At 48.0% G+C, this 16638-nt stretch overlaps 1 protein-coding gene and 1 long non-coding RNA gene across 4 annotated transcripts in view; one reads left to right on the forward strand and one right to left on the reverse strand.

Annotated features, from left to right (window-relative positions):
• The window catches only part of Slco3a1 (solute carrier organic anion transporter family member 3A1), a 306863-nt gene that overhangs the window by 86173 nt on the left and 204052 nt on the right, over nt 1–16638 (reverse strand). The window lies entirely within an intron of this gene.
• The window catches only part of LOC123459239, a 76349-nt gene that overhangs the window by 11622 nt on the left and 48089 nt on the right, over nt 1–16638 (forward strand). The window contains exons 3-4 of one of the 2 annotated variants that reach the window (XR_006636122.1): nt 10463–10829; nt 15371–15483. This is a non-coding gene — a long non-coding RNA (uncharacterized LOC123459239). Of the gene's footprint in view, nt 1–10462; nt 10830–15370; nt 16571–16638 lie in introns of those variants that run through there. The other variant, XR_006636121.1, reaches the window with a different exon arrangement.

A 16638-nucleotide genomic window follows, 5' to 3' on the forward strand; every position in this document is an offset into this window, starting at 1 on the left:
TGAGGCTACTCTGCTGGTAAAGAAGGGAAGTAACACAGTCATGCGATTGAGAAGGAGGTGAGGGAGGTTGGTTCTGTGCTCTGTTTACAGTCTATGTGAAGGTTTGTCTCACCACAATGTGTTAAACTGTTATGCAGGAAAACATACCTGTGTCAAACGACTGAGGACACACACACACACACACACACACACACACACACACACGTCTGTGCAACGCTTAGTAGCAGGCTATGAGATTTTTACATGTCATTGCATGGCTCCTCTGCAGAGTTGGTGCCGTCATCCCTCATTTATCCAAAGAGGAGTTAAAGCTCACAGAGACCAAGCAGCTGTCCTCTACATGCAGCCCCTAGGAGCCAGCTTAATCATGATATCCCTCTGCATAACTGGGTCTTCAGGGGGCTCAAGCACAGAGAATTGAGACTGAAGAACAAAAGCAAAATCAAACCCTAAGCATCATCTGCAAAGGCAGCTGTCTGGATGCAGAAATCACCTGTATGGAGCTCAGGCCTATCCAGAACTTACCACAGGCAGCATAGGGGTCCTTCAAGCTTCTCTAGAGGCGGCTGAGTTGTCTAGAGCTGGGCAGTGTGGAGTTTGGAGCTACCACCTGGCTAGTGGAGATCTAGTACTTCTTTTGACAGCTCCATGGTGGTGGTTCCTCCTTCTGAAAGGGCCATGCTATAAAGACCAATTCCGTTGGGCTACAGTGAGATACCGTGTAGCCACTGCCATAGCCCTGTGTGACCCCTGCACAAGGGAAGCACCTGATAAGACTTCCACTCTCACTGATGCCCATGGCTTTACGTTATGCTAGAACAGGCACAGGAACAGCATTGTGGAGGCCAACTTTGATCAGGTTAGCTCTATGAGCTAGTCTCCCATGAAGGCTGCCTTGTCAAGGCCACCAGCTTGGGGGTGGGGAGTCACACAGGGCAGGCATGGCAGAATCATGTGAAGGAAATGCTGGCCTTTCTTTTTCTTGACTTTCTCTGGTCAGTGGCATAGAGCCTGGTTCTTTTTTGGGATCCCAAGCATCTGCAGTTTTCTGTCACTTGGTGACATGAATTCTTCAGGCTGTTGATAGCAAAGCTGAACCAGCCATTTGTAAATGCAGAGCCTTTCCCTAGAGTCTCTGCTCGTTTTGCAATGAATATTTCCAAGCTTCAGTTTCCCTGCATGGGACAGGACCCAGATACTACCTGACGAGCGTGGGTCTGTGTCAGGTGCTGCCGTGTGTCTGTGAGCACGGTTCCAGTGGGCCTGTGTCCGTCTCCCCCTCAGAAAAGTGGGCTGGCAACAACCCTGCCTCGCAGGTCTGGAGCAGCAGGTGTGAGATGCACATAACAGGCTTCAACCTGTTTCTGGACCACAGATGTTCTCCACAATCACCATATGTACCTACCCTTCCTGTCGATGCTTGTAGCAGCAGAATCCCCGCTCTCTATTTTATGAGTTTTACTTTTTTATCTCTTTGGTAAGAGATGTTTATTTTTGAGGATGTGGGAAGTTCAGAAACACAGAAAGAAGCAGTAAGAATTTAACACATTTAGTAGATTTTCCCATGATTATGAAGGGAACACATATTGGCATTGCTATCATCCACAGACACGGAAATATTAATGTTGATTTATATAAGCCCTGCCACTGTTTCTATGTGTAGGTTTTATTTTCTAAGAGTCATTTAAAATACCCAAAACAGGACACTGGAGCGATGGCTTAGTGTGGTTAAGGCAATTGCCTGCAAAGCCAAAGGACCCAGGTTCAATTGCCCAAGACCCCCATAAGCTAGATGCACAAGATGGCACATGCATCTGGAGTTTGTTTGCAGTGGCTGGAGGCCCTGACATGCCCATCTTCTCTCTCTGTCTGCCTTTCTTTCTCTCTCCAATACATTTAAAAAAAAACTAAAATAAACTATCCAACACAGCTTTCCAAATGGCCAAAAGCTTGTAAACAAATATAAAATTTCCATAAGACTGTATTTCTAAAGAACAAAATTATGAAATGCAATAGCATCTGAGGTGCACATGGAAGGGAAGGGCAGACAGAAGGTGCTCCTGGCTGTCCTCAGAAGTGTGGTGGAGGAAGGACTCAATGTCCAGCCCCCACACATTCGTGACTTCTCAGCGGTGTCTGAGATGACACCACACAGGGCAGAGGAGACAAAGCCGAGGATTCTGTGCTCAACAAAGACTCTTTCAGGGGAAGCCTGTGATTATCTCAAATAGGACGCTGAAATTGCTTCAACTTCAAGGAGGCAAACATCTCTCTCCCATGAGGCATCTGCTGGGCTGGTCATCATGGGTGCACACTTTCACCTCATTGGGAAGAAAGTTGTCACTACATTTTTTTAGTTTGTCCAGTCATAAAAGTAAGACATTCTGAAAGTGGACAACCACTGTAATCTCGCCATCCCTAGGCAAACATTCCTTGAAGTCCCATCTGATACAGTGGCAGTTGAGGAATAATTCCCAGGAGAACATGTTAATAATTATGATGATCCTCTAGAAGAAGAGAAAATAGAATCTTAGAGGGGTGAGTTAGCAGCCCCAAAGCCATCCAGCCTGGGCCTGGTGGAGGCAGACATGCCCTCTCTAGATCCAGTTCTTTAAGGAAGAACTACCATTATAGCATAGCGAGAGGTCTGCAGAACCAGCCAGTGTGGATTCCAACCATTCCTGGCTCATTTCTCCATCTCTGGATGACCCACTTCTCAAAGTCACATCTGAAAATAAGACTACCTACCTTTGGAACACTGAGAGCAACATAAGAATATATGCCACATTATCGCAGCTGTCTAGAGCTGTCTTTGTGTCTCAGGACTGAAGAATCCAGCAATAAAGTCCGACAGGGCTGCCCTTCCTGGGCCTGTGTTGGTTTCTGCAGCTGGCCTGTAGGCCTATTAACCTCACCTGGTCCCCTCAGGTGGGAAGAGAAAACTTTGACTGCCTATGACTCCTCCCACTAGAGGGCAGCACAGGCCTAGAAAAGAGAGCGTTTTCACATCCTCATGCTTTACTTCCCAAGGGCTTTGGGAAGCTCTTGGTGAGAATATCTCTCTGTTCATCTCCCATTTGCCCCTGTGACCTCAGTTTATACAAATGTATTCCCCTGCTTTGAAACCCGCAGGTTGAAGTTTCTTCCCTCTTAAGGAGTGCTTTGCATCTGATGTGCATGAATAAAACATGGTCCATAAACAGCAGGAAGACTACAAAACATGCAATGTACATTGATCCAATGTCCACTGCCCACACCCTGACAGTATTAAGTCACTGGCCTTGTTTATCAGAGGAGGATGGAAAAGATGGGATGATACTCATTTATTGAGCACAAGGTACTGGCAAGCTAGTGGGTGATTTATGTAACAGAATTATTCCTATTCAAACTTTATAACTTGGCACTTAGCACCAGGGCCACTTGATATGTGACAGAGGCAGAACTCCTGCCTTGTGGTATCATAGCTGTTGTCTCTTGGTTCAAATATATCACTGATCCTAAACTTGGCCACACAGTGGGATCACCTACGAAAACTTCAACAGCAACCCCTGGCCTCTAGAGATGCTGATATAGGTGGCATGGGCACTGGGCTTTTCCCCTTGGGTTTATTAGTGATTTTTTCTTATTGCTGTGACAAATCCCTGACAAAGCAACTCAAGGGAGGAAATATTTAATCTGGGACCTGATTGGATGGCACAGCGCATGTGTGAGGCAGAACCTTTTGGTGGAGGAGGCTGCCCGCAGCTGTGAAGGCAGGACTGTGAGGCTGCTTGCTCATATGTGTAGGTCAGGAAGCAAATAGGAACCAGATGGATATAGACCTCAAGGCCTGTCGGCCTGGTGAGCACTTCCTGCAGCTAGGTCTCACCTCCCAAAAGTTCTGCAACCTCCCGAAACAGTGCCACTTGCTGGGGACCAAGTGTTCAGACCCACGAGCCTGTGGCAGACGTTTCACATCCAAACCATCATGCCAGAAATTGTACATGCGGTCAGTGGAGAACCCTGGCTCCCTGCCCTCACCGACCTGACTGAGCTTTTGTTCCTGGCATTGGCCAAGGGAACACCCAGTATCTAGAAGACAGCAGGCACTATCTGATGGCAGCCCTGAAGGCAGAGAGGGGCAGAGGGTCATAAAACACTGTGGAGGAACCTGAATGTCTCGTGGAGTCCTGGGCGCTGCCTGAACTGTGTGCACTCAGCTGCAGCACTGTGTGGTGACTGTCACACCCGGCATGACCTTGAGGCTTATACAGAACGACCTCCCCCAAGTGAGTCATCAACCCAGGTTTTCCCTCCTCCAGGCAGAGTGCCAGCTCTACCAGCCATCCCAAACCTGCCTTAAAACCCACCTCCTCTGTAGAAGATTTCTAGACTTGGTTTCCTTCCTCTCCTTCCCTCTTTGGCCATGTCACCCAGCCTTACAATATGCTTGGATAAAAAAAAAATCTTATTTTGAATAATTATAGGCACAGGGAATACATATTTCTTTTTTATTTTAAATACTCTCTCACAGCAACAGCATAGCCTTTGGCCTAAGGCAAGGACTGCTGCCTGGCTGTTGAGCTTGGCCTGGGAGAGGTGGGAAGCCCCACCTTATGCGAAGAAATGCATCTAAAGAATGCCATCCTGACCTGGAATGGATTACACTAAGTGAGGTAACCCAGGCCCAGAAAGCCAAGCGCCACATGTTCTCTCTCATATGTGGATCCTAGCTACAGATGATTGGGCTTCTGTGTGAGAATGAAAATACTTGGTAGCAGAGGCCAGTAAGTTGAAAAGGAGACATAAAGGGAAGAGAAAGGAAGGGAGGAGGATACTTAATAGGTTGATATGGTATATATGTAAGTACAACGATTGTAATGGGGAGGTAATATGATGGAGAATGGAATTTCAAATGGGAAAGTGTGGGGGTGCGGAGGGAGGGAATGACCATGGGATATATTTTGTAATCATGGAAAATGTTAATAAAAATTTAAAAAAAAAAAGAATGCCATCCGACCCCAGCAGGCCCCTTCAGCCTGTCAAGGAGGATCCACCATTGGTCTAGGTGGCAGTGTGCCCACTTGTCTCCTCAACCCAGCAAACAAAAATACCATTCTGCAGCCCGGGGCAGACTCACCAGGGTGAGAGCACATTCCCTTTAGTCTGACTGGCCTTAGGTACCTGGACGTGATACAGTTTTTAGGGCGTTTGAGCTGGAGGACTGTCCCCCACACCAGTGAGAACGTGACGCAGCACCGCCTCGGAGCCTCTGGGACCAGGCGCGAAGAGAGGACAACTTTTGGTGGTGCGAGAAAGTGGAAGAGAGGGAAGCACAAGTCTTACAGAGAGAAAGCTCACTCCAGGGAATAACAAGAGGTTGCATGCCTTCCTGAGGTAACCAAATTCCATCTGTGAGGTCAGTCGGGCCTCCCAGAACCGTCCTCTGAGCCCTTGAGAGTCAAGGCCTTCCTGGCTTCCCACTGTCCTCGTCCCAACTCTCCAGTAGGGGGCAGTGTAGAGAAAAAAGTAATAAAAGGAGACTAAGCTCAATATTTTAGCCACTGTCCAAGAAACACAGCAGTGGCCCGCCCTGCTTACCTCGAGTTAGGGATGAATGGCTCCCCCACACATGCCCCTCACACGTACATGCATATCTATATGCTGAAGTCCTGGCCTCCAGTACTTAAAATATGACCCTATGTGGAGAAAGGTGCTTGAAAAAGGCCATTAAGTTAGAATGAAGTTCTTTAGATGGGCCTTAATCCAGTAGGCCCCAATCCAACCTGACTAGCTGCTATATTAGGAGGAACTATGTACACAGAATGATGCCAAAGCACACACACAGAGGAGAGACTGTGTGAGGACACGGGCATCTGAGAGCCAAGGAGAGGGCTTCCGATGCCATCCATGCCTACGTCTTCTTCGCAGATGTCCAGCCTCCAGAACCATGTGAACAAATGACTGTTTAAGCTGCCCAGCCTGAAGCACTACGTCATGTAGTCCTAGAAAATTTACTGGTGATGACGAAGGAGAGAAAAAAATGTAAACTGTGGTCTGCGACCCAAATGGCATAGGATGTTATATGAATAAGGTGAGCTTATGACCATTCAGGATGCCATCCCAGCATGCCTGGGTGGCAGGAGAGAGTCAACACACAGAAAACCTCGATGGGCCTTATGTCATTGTTAGGACCCAATGGCTAAGAGGAAGTTTTCACACAGGACTCATGATTGGCTATAGACAGCAGAGGACAGGCTCTGAACTAAGTCTGCTGCTGGTGGGACACGTAGGGTGTGGGTGTGCTAAGAGAACTGGGGAGCATCAGCAGAGAGGAGGAAGGCGATCCTCCTGTAGCGCAGGGCAGGCATCCTGTCGGTGAGGATGGTGACGGGCGACTACGGTGCTACTGCCTCTTCAGCTGAGGACTGGGGACTTCCCATGCGTCACCTCATACAATCCCCACCTCAGCCCTGTCAGCCCATCTGCTCCTACCGTCCATGTGAGGAAAGCAACTCGCCGAGAAATCATCTTGCCCCGTGAGACGAGTGCAGTCAGCGAGGAGCTGGGATCAGAACAAAGAGGGCGGAAGAAAGTGAGGAGAGCGGGAAGGGGATCGTGCCAGGGAGGCATGGGCAAAGACAAAGAGGTGGTAGCTCCCTGGACAGGTGGGCAACAGAAAGTGGCGCCCGACCAACACTCTGTGCCATGGCTTGCCAGGGGAGGCTGAATTATGTGGGCAGGCCTCGCATGAGGAGCAAGAGCAGTTCCTGGACTCGGGCGCAAGCCACTTAAGACATAAACTACCACAAACCTGCACTGGATGTGGAAGCACTGGGGGAGAAAGAGTGAGGGCATGCAATGAGGAGGCCATGGGGTACACAGGCAGGTAGTGTGAGCTGTTGTTCTGCTGGACTCCAGCTGACTGAATTGCAGGAGGTGAGAGCCACGCCATCTGATGTCCTCACTGTCACCAGGCGGGCACTGCATGCTTAGCTTCCCTGCCTCAGAAGTGGGTCAGCACCCAAAGTTATAAGTAAACTTTCTGGGCCTTGGCACAGCAGCTTTCCCTAGCTGCTTCTTTAGAAGAGTGACCTGCCAGGGACGTCGTGCGCTGTGCTTCCTTTCCACGCACAGCCTGTATGCTCAAAGCCCTTCAGAAGCCATCTTCAGTTTCCTCAGCAGCCTCAGGGAGACCCGCACTACAGAGTGATCTGACTGAAGTCGATGAGGCTCAGAGAACTGCAAAGACAGGCCCAGGCCTTAGAGAAACAGTGGAACCCACTGTCAGTCAGGCCCAGTACCAGCAGGCAGAGCTCCTATGGGGCAAACTCAGATCTTCGAGAGCGGAGAGCAGAATACACTCTGCTGACTCCATCTAGCCCCATGGAGGCCACTGATAAAGCAACAGTGAAATTTCTCACTAAATGCCCGCTAGGGGCCAGGTGCTCTGAGTACTATTTAACCTTCACAACAACCCTGAGAGCACATGAAGAAACCAAGGCACAGAGAAGTTCGAGGACCAACCAGCCTGGACCTGACTGGGTAGACTCCTAGATCCATTAGACCCTAATCCCACCCTCTTCTGCCCACTCAGCAAAAGGAAACAACAGCAAAAATCCTTCTGGTAAGTTCTAAAGGAACCAGTGTTCGTGGGCCTCTAAATACTCAGCTATGATATCAACCCACCTGTTTTATTCTTTTTTTAAAAAAAATATTTTATTTATTGCCAGGCGTGGTGGTGCATGCCTTTAGTCCCAGCACTCAGAGGCAGAGGTAGGAGGATTACCGTAAGTTCGAGGCCACCCTGAGACTACAGAGTGAATGCCAGGTCAGCCTGAGCTAGAGTGAGACCCTACCTCAAAAACAACAACAACAAAAAATTTATTTATTTATTTGAGAGAGAGAGAAAAAGAGAGAGAAAGAAGGAGAGAGGAAAATAGAGAGAAAGAGAGAATGGGTGCACCAGGGCCTCTAGTCACTGCAAACGAACTCCAGATGCATGTGCCCCCTTGTGCATCTGTCTTACCTGGGTCTTGGACAATCAAACCAGGGTCCTTAGGCTTTGCAGGCAAATACCTTAATCGCTAAGCCATTTCACCAGCCCACCTGTGTCTGAGACCTGAAGGGTCCTAATAGATAGAAATTTATTCAAGTGTCTGGGGCTTTACTTGAAATGGGCCTCTCCCTCAGAGGAGAAGCTGGGCCCCGGTTTACTCACCCTCCAGTGGGAATGGGTGGGTGGTCATGTTTAGGCATTTGATGTTGTCACCAGAGGGAGCCAAATACCTTCGTATGCCAGTGAATGGCTCTGTTCTGGTATGAGGGGTGCTTCCCAGCTCAAGGAAGAGAGCTACCTGCTCCTCGTAGGGTGGCTCTGCACCTGGAGATAAACACTAAAACTCAAATGACTTTCTTAGGTCTAGGGTTATTAGTGAAGGCCATCATCAGGATGCATGAGAAGGAAAAGGAGGCCGATAGTGACCCGTACGATGAGTGTAAGTCCTGATCTCACTGTCTGCACTTAGGAGATCCACCTGCCAAAACCTTGCCAGCTCATGTTGGCCTCCTTTAAAACAATTAGTAGTCCCTATTTCATAATGGATGCTTAGTCTGACTGACCTAGCGCTCCCATGAATTTTGTGAAGACTTCCTCTAAGAGCAAGTTGGGGACACAGGGCCAAGTAGGGGCAGGGACCACCACAGAGCCTTTTGCTGGGTACTCCGAGGAGGCTGCTGCTGCAGCTGTGTGCTGATGCGGTGACCCCGGAGGCAAAATCCCGCTATCAACACTACATCCTGCTTCCAGAAGCACAGACACACAGGCTGCTGCTGCAGAATCCCCTCCCACCTGGGAGGCAGGGCCTGTGTCCCCAGACCCCAGCTGGAAGAAGCAGAAAGCAGAAGTGACAGCCCACCTAGCCAGTGGCAGGGAGCAGTTGCCCTCTGGCTAAGTCCCTTCCCAGCTTCACCTCCAGGGGCACTCTGATGCCAAGGCGTTTGTTTGAAAAACTGTGACAGTCAAGGTGAGTGTGAAATGCAAATTTCACCCTGATTTATGATGAAGGGGACGGGGCTGCTACTGCTGACTTGACAGACAGGTGATTTTGAAGCCTGGCAAGTGTGAGGACGGATTATTAAGCCCTCGATTTATGTATTGTGGGAGAAGGGAGCCCGTGTTATCAGGTGTCGACAGAGTTCAGCAGGAGAAAGTCATGCCAGACCAACTTCATTTCCTCTGTGGTTTTCTGATAGGGTTGGAGGCTGAGTCGAGTGGGGAATAGTCATAAGCACACTGCACTGGGAGGCAAGTACAGGCTGGACAAGCCTGCTTGCTCAGTACAGGGAGATGGCATGAGGCTGGGATAAGAGCTGGCCAAATAGCTCCCAGCAGGTACTGGGAGACTTGTCAACCTAGATGCAGAATATCTCGGGCCCTGTGGTGTGCCAGGAGACTGGCTGTCTCCTCTCCTGTCCTCTTCACATGCACGGAAAGTATCCATCTACTATATCCACTTGAGAGGCAAGGTGGGTACAGTGGAGGCAGAACAATGATTCCAAATGAATAAAACAGGCTAACTCCATGGACCAGAATAGGTGAAATGTAGCCTCCACCCACAGATATCTACGGGCAGGTTGACAAAAGCACCATGGCCTAGATCTTCTGGGATGCATCTCCACCAGGGCAGCAGTGATCCCAAAGGCCAATGTAGCTTTAAAAAAAAATTAACTTATTTATTATCAATTTATTTATTGGAGAGAGAAAGAAAAAGAGGCAGATAGAATAAGCATGCATGCCAGGGCCTCCAGCCACTGCAAAAGAACTCCAGATGCATGTGCTACCTTGTACATCTTATTTATGTGGGTGCTGGGGAAATTGAACCTGGGTCCTTAGGCTTTGCAGGCAAGTACCTTAACTGTTAAGCCATTTCTACAGCCCCTTTAATATTTTATTTATTTAGTTATTTAAGAGAGCAAGAGAGCACACCAATGTAGATTTGATGCCATGACAGAGCCTGGGGAGCACGCGGAAGATCTTGTATTTTCAAATGGTCAGGAAGGAATATGACATTGAAAGAGAGCCTTTCTGTACTGGATTATTCCACAGGAGGGTAACTAGGAGAGGGAAGGACCTAGAAGGCATGTGTGCACTGGCCAAGTCCTGGCCATAACAAGCTAGCCTCTAAAAGGAGGCATTACTGAGACCCTCCCCATGGGGAACAAGAGCTCACCTACTGGGTTTCTCCACAGAAGCAAAAAGCAGATGCTGTATCTGCTTACCACAAGGCATATGACCAGACACCGCCAGTACAGGTGAGCCAGGTGTTCTAGGAGGGGTTGTAAGCTCATTGTCATCAAGACTCTTCCAGGGGAGGCCATGTGCCTACTTGATTTGGCTGAGGAAGAGGGCATTTCTGCTGACTGGTGGCAAGGCAGACAAAGCAGTCCTCAAGATTCTGAATTTTTTTTTTTTTTTATGTAGGAAAACTGCCAGCCATCTCTTAGCTTCTCACCATCCAGGCAAATGGAGAACGTGGCATCTTCACTGACTGATCCAGAACTACAGATGTTAGGCATCTTCCCAACAGGCCAGAAATGACTACATGCCGCACAGCAAGACAGCAGGGCAGAGAAACCCTCCGGAGAGCGCCGTCAACCCCGGGCGGCCCCGTCCCCACTGCACTTCCCTGGGCCTCTGAGGGTCACTCCTTTGGAAAACTCATCTACGTCAACAGTGATTTTTCTCAAGGAAAAATTGAGACATGGAACCCTAGCTCGGATTGGAGTGTAGGGAACAGAAGTTGGGCGTTTCTACTTTTAGAAGGCCAAGAGGACAGGACAGATAGATGGTATGTACTCAAACCATTCCATTTCCATCTGTGCTGCAGAGACAGGTCCCCAAGGCCCAACTGGGAACAGAACTAGAACAAGCATTCCCATACAGGCTTCTTTATTTTGGAAAAAAAAAAAAATCACTTCTGGCTCCGCTTGGAGATGACGAGTGGGAGGAAATGGTTGTGAGGTTGAGGAAAGAAAACAGTCTGGTTGCACCGCATTACTCAGTCTGTGGGCATCTCCCATCCAGAGCACTAGGCAGGCAGCAGGCACAGCCTCTTTATTTTTTATTACTATGGTCTTTTAAAGTGTGTGTGTGTGTTGTGTGGTGCAGGTTGCCAGTGCATGTGGATTGCATGCATGTGTGTGCGGAGGCCAGAGGACTACCTCAGGCATCGTTCTCTAGCATATAGTCCACACCTTCTTTGAGGTGAGGTCTCTTAGAGGTCGGGAGCTCGCTCAGTAGGTTAGACTGGCTGGCCAGTAAGTTCCAGGGATCCTCCTGCCTTTCCCTCCTGAGTTCTAAGATTACTGGAGCATGACACAACCTGGTATTTTTGTGGGTACTGAGGGTCAAGCTCAGGCCTTCATGCTCGTGAGGCAAGAGCTTTCCTGGCAGCACACTAGCCCTTGTTGCCATCAGTTTTTAGTCCTGACAATAGGAATGACTATTGAGTTCTGATACTCAACAGGCCACTCGGATGAAATGCCAGAATCTAGAGCAGCGGTTCTCCACCAGGAGTAATTTTCAGTTCCTTGATACTGGAGTAATTGGAAGAGAGGAGATGGGAAGGTGGGGGTGTGAACTGACTGGATGGAGGCTGGCTGAAGTTTTGAACTGACCAGGGTTTCTTAATCCTTATGCCATCTGTCAGGTACATTTGTGTGTGTGTAGGTGTGTGTGTAAAACATCCCAGAACTTGTACACATGTTCTCATTTTGGGGGAAAAAGTAGCATTATAGATGTCATTAATTTAAATATCTGGGGGTGAAACTATTTTAGACTCCACAGTGGGCACATAAATCCATGCATCTTTACACACACAGAAGAGGCTGGGGGAAAGGGTGGTGGCCACACAAAAGCTATCACAGACCAAAATGCTTGGACCTATCCACAGCTGGAAGAGCATAGAAAGATCTCCCCTGGGGCTTCTGGAAGGACATGGCCCGGTACTGTAACACCTTCACTCTGGACTTCTGGTCTCGGGATATGTTTCTGTTGCCAAAAGTCACTAAAGCCATGGCATCTCTTGTGCAACCACTCAGGAAATAAACATATTTTAATTTAAACACTGAGTCTACTGACAAAATTTGGAAACTACTTCCCCCACTGGCTTTTCTCCCTGGATCCTCTGTTCTTATGTTCAATACAGAGCCACAGAAAATGGCACTAAACAAAGGTCGAGTAAGCAGTAGTCTGAGGTTGAGTTTGGCCATATCATCTTTTCAGTGAGTAAAAAGACAAAACCTAAAATCAATAAAACATAACACATTACACCCCAAGACGACGGGCGGCCATGCTCACTAAAATTGGTCTTTCTGCTTTCTCTCAAAATACCCTTGTTACTCACTATCGAAAATCCCATGAGACTAACCAGCTACCAGAAAAGCTACCAGAATCCGAGGTGACAGCAGAGGAGCAGCAGCCCTGCTTTGCTTGCAAGGTAGCTCACATGCAGCCCTTCATAGATGAGAACTGGTTTGTGCCAATAACGGTACTCATGGTGACAGCTGAAAAATATGCCTCTCCACCCCTGGTTAAGAGCCTCCTCAGGGGCTAGCTATGCAAGTCACTCAATAGCAGGGCCAAGAACTTGTCATAGCCAGGCCCTCAAATCACAGGTACCCTTTGCCTGCCAGGAATGACCGCAAAGGCAGACACAGATGGCCCACTATCGCGACCTCTGCTGGTCACCAAGTAAATCAGTGACATTGGAAGAGAAAGCTGGGCTCCTCATTTCAAGGTAGGGTTTCTGAGAGATTCAGTGACATGTCCTTAGAAATCACAATTGAAGAAGGAGGGACAGACGAGAGCCAAAGCCCACCCAAGGAAAGGCCACTCTCATAGTGGCCTGCAGCACCACCTACACTGTCATGCTATAATGCTCTGTCAGGAAGAGGGCTCCATACCACCAGTTGTTCTGAGACACCTCAGACTAGAGGATGATTCTTTAAAAAAAAAAAAAAAAATTATTTGGGGCTGGAGAGAAGGCTTAGTGGTTAAGTGCTTGCCTGAAGCCTAAGGACCCCGGTTCGAGGCTGGATTCCCCAGGTCCCATGTTAGCCAAATGCACAAGGGGGCGCATGTGTCTGGAGTTCGTTTGCAGCAGCTGGACCAGGCCCTACTGCACCCAATCTCTCTCTCTCTATCTGCCTCTTTCTCTCTCTGTCTGTTGCTTTCAAATAAATAAATAAATATTTTAAAAAATTATTTTAATTAGATATGGACATATTTAGCATGTAAACAACACATGTTGGTACCATCCTTTTAACTAGAGGAGGATTTTTCTGCGATGTGTGATGCTTAGCCTTCATGACTGCCTCATGTGTACTGTTTGAGAGGACCCAGTGGGAGTGGGTCCTCTTACTCCTCCAGCTCCCAAACCGTCCACCCTGTCTCTGACGTCCTTCCAATCTGCCTCCTGGTTCTAGCCAAAGAGGACTGTGTGATTTCTGATCTGCATTCATGTAGACAGGGGGGCACCCCAAGTTTAGGGCCACCTCACCTATATCCAACACACTTGAGGAGGCATGGGGTGTGACAGCCAGCTTCTAGGGAAGGGGTGCCAGGGCTGGGCTGTTTTTTCCCTCCTCTATCTCATACATACCCAACACCTTGAGGCCCAGCTCAGGCTGCTGCTCCAAGACAGTGAATACAAGTTTACCTCTCAACCACAAGGTCCCCAGCCTCATTTCATTCCATAGTTCTTATAAAACTCTCAGAGAAGGGTACAACAGAGCTGTATCCTTGATATCCCAGCTTCCATTTCCTGCTTGATATTGTTGTTTCTCTGCATTTCCTGTACCTATATATAATGCTGATTTGAGTGCTGATTTTAATATATACCTATATCTATATATTTATAAAACATTGACATAAAATATACCATTTTAACCATTCTCATTGTGTGTATGTATGTGTGCAAGTCTGTGTGCATATACAGGTGTGTGCATGTGTGTGCACAGGCCAGAGAATAAACTCATGTGTCATCCCTCAGGTTCTGTGTACCTTCTTTTTAGACAGGATCTCTCACTGTCTTGGAACACACTGATTGGGCTAGACTTCTAGCCAGCAGGCCCCAGGGATCCACCTGGATCTCTGCCTTACCAGAACTGAGATTACATGTGGGGGCCCCGGCACCTGGTTTTGTTCATGTGGTTTCTATGGATAGAACTCAAGTCTTCAGGCTTGAGAGGCAAGCGCTTTACCGACAGAGCTATCTCCCCAGGTCCTATCCTAATCATTGTTAAGTGAACAGCTTAGTAATGTTAAGTGTATTCACCTTGCTATTTAACGAAGCTCTAGAATTCTTCTCTAAGATAACATATGAGAATAATGAGGGTCCAGAGACTTATCACCAGGCACAGCCAATCATCAACTTTGGTCAACTTTCCATCTCACCCCCTGATTTTTCCTTTTACATGGCATTTTAATGTGAATCCTAGTTACCATTTCAGCTATAAGTTTTTCATGACCCACTTTTTAGAAGATAAAGAGAAAACTTCAGGAACATTTTCATACCTCCAACATCTAAGACTAATTATAGAAGGCTGCTTAAAGTCAAGGGCTTAGATTCCTTAAAATAATGGTGTGATGTTTCATGAAAGCCCAGTGTGCAGATCAGGAAGCTGAGGGGTGCTCAGAGAAGGCCAAGTGAATTCCTAACAAAGCCACTCGTATAGAGGCTCTGGTTTTCTGAATCAGAGGCCCATGCTCCCTCCCTACTCCTCTTTGGAGCGGGGCGTGACTTGCCGAGAGTAGCTGATTCTGAATGAGTAGCATGCCTATGCAGCAGGAGTCTTGTCCTACCCTGCCCTTCCCAAATTCTAGAAGGAACCCTCCCAGATTGATTTCTTTTAGTAATCTTGCTTTATTTTCTTATTGTACAAAGTTATTGCAGTAAGTCACTTTAATGATTTTCTGCTTTATTCTTAGTCTTTTGGGAGAGAGGCGGGATAGGAATGGCAGATTTCTGTTGCCTGGGTGGATTGTCAGCCGCAGCCTCACTGGGACGGGCATTTACCAGTGAGTCACCAGTGACTCATTCATAACTACCCCTGCAGAGCTCAGCAAGGATGGGCAGGCAAATGCGAAGGAATCCTAAGTGCCGCGGCTAGGACTGCCTCTTCCCCCAGTGAGCTGGCTCTCATGCTGGAGTCCCTCTGGCTCCAGGCCTCTGGTGACCTGTAGCTGTGGGTAGATATGGACAGGGCTGGATTTGAGAGTTGGAACAGTGCTGGGCCACAGAGATGGATCTGTATCAGCTAAAACCGACCCCACCCTTGTGCAATGAGTACAAATGCTGACCTCTTGTCCCATTCTTGCTGTTAACAGGAATAGCTCAACACTGAGTCCAGAACAGCAGGGGCTGACCTCTCACTTGAGAACCAGAGACTCTGTTCTTCAATGCAGACTACGTAATTGATGCGCAGAATTCCCATCACACTGTAAGGAAACTATCTGTTCAGACCAGTGTTTTTCAGGTCCAACCTAACAGTCTTTTATGAGGAGACTGATTCCTGAATGGGGGGGGCTGTCTTAGACATTGTAGACACTTAGCAACATCTTCTGTCTAGTTGTAACAACCCAAAATGTCTCCAGCTAGTGCCAAGTGTCCATCATTGAAAACCACTGATTCAGAGTATGGATGTATCAAGGGTTAAGGCCTCTGTCTGCACTCCTCAAGCCTCCCCACTGCCTGACATGGGGGCTGGCCCCGAGTAGAAACCTCAAAATATGTGTGGACTCCCAAGCATCAGCTTGCAAAGCAGGTCTTATGTGCTACAGCAGAGGCTCAGCGGGTCCTAGGTCTCCTGAGTCACACAGCTGGGAAGGATAAGGCAAGTGTCTTTGCAGATAAGCCATTTCCAAACCCCAGATGAGGATCAGGGAGCTAGTAGAGATCTGGCTCAGGACACTCCTGCTTTCTAGCTCTGGCAGCCAAGGAATGAGGCAGTTGATGCCACTCGGACAGAACCTTCCAAGTGCCTGCAGCTGTTAATTAACGAGGAGTGCGTTCCGAGGCTGGCTGGAGTCTGGGCCCTCTGTGCCGCCTGCAAAGCGCCCTGTGGCCCCAGCAAGTGTGAGCAGAGCAGGGTAAAAATTTTCAAAGCTTTCTCTCGGGTCTTAAACTGGTGAATCAATGATAAATGATAACAATTTGAACCATGTCTGCAATGTGAGTTGGTCAGAGCAGGCTCAGGGTCCCAGCGCAGTCAGGCTATGAATGAGTTTAGTTCCAGTGTGGAAATGCTGTCTTAATTAGGTTTGGATTCTGCTTTTCTTTTCTGAACAGGAAAGTAGAACAGAGTAAATTGTCTGATTCATATTTGAACGTGGGAGTATGGTGGAGGTGGGGGAAGGCACTCAGGAGGTTTGCAGTCTGGTACTCAATTTGCTCATCAGAAAAGTCAAATTTCTAACTCCATAACTGCTATTTTCTCTCCAAATCATGCTAATGATTAAGAATGCAGACAGAAACTGGAGAGATTGCTCAGTGGTTAAGATACTTAGCTGCAAAGTCTAACAACCTGGTTCGATTCCCCGTATCCAAATAGAGCCAGATGCCAAAAGTGGCACATACATCTGGAGTTCCTTTGCAG

Source organism: Jaculus jaculus, chromosome 3 (genome assembly GCF_020740685.1).
Source record: "Jaculus jaculus isolate mJacJac1 chromosome 3, mJacJac1.mat.Y.cur, whole genome shotgun sequence".
Taxonomy (NCBI): Eukaryota; Metazoa; Chordata; class Mammalia; order Rodentia; family Dipodidae; genus Jaculus; species Jaculus jaculus.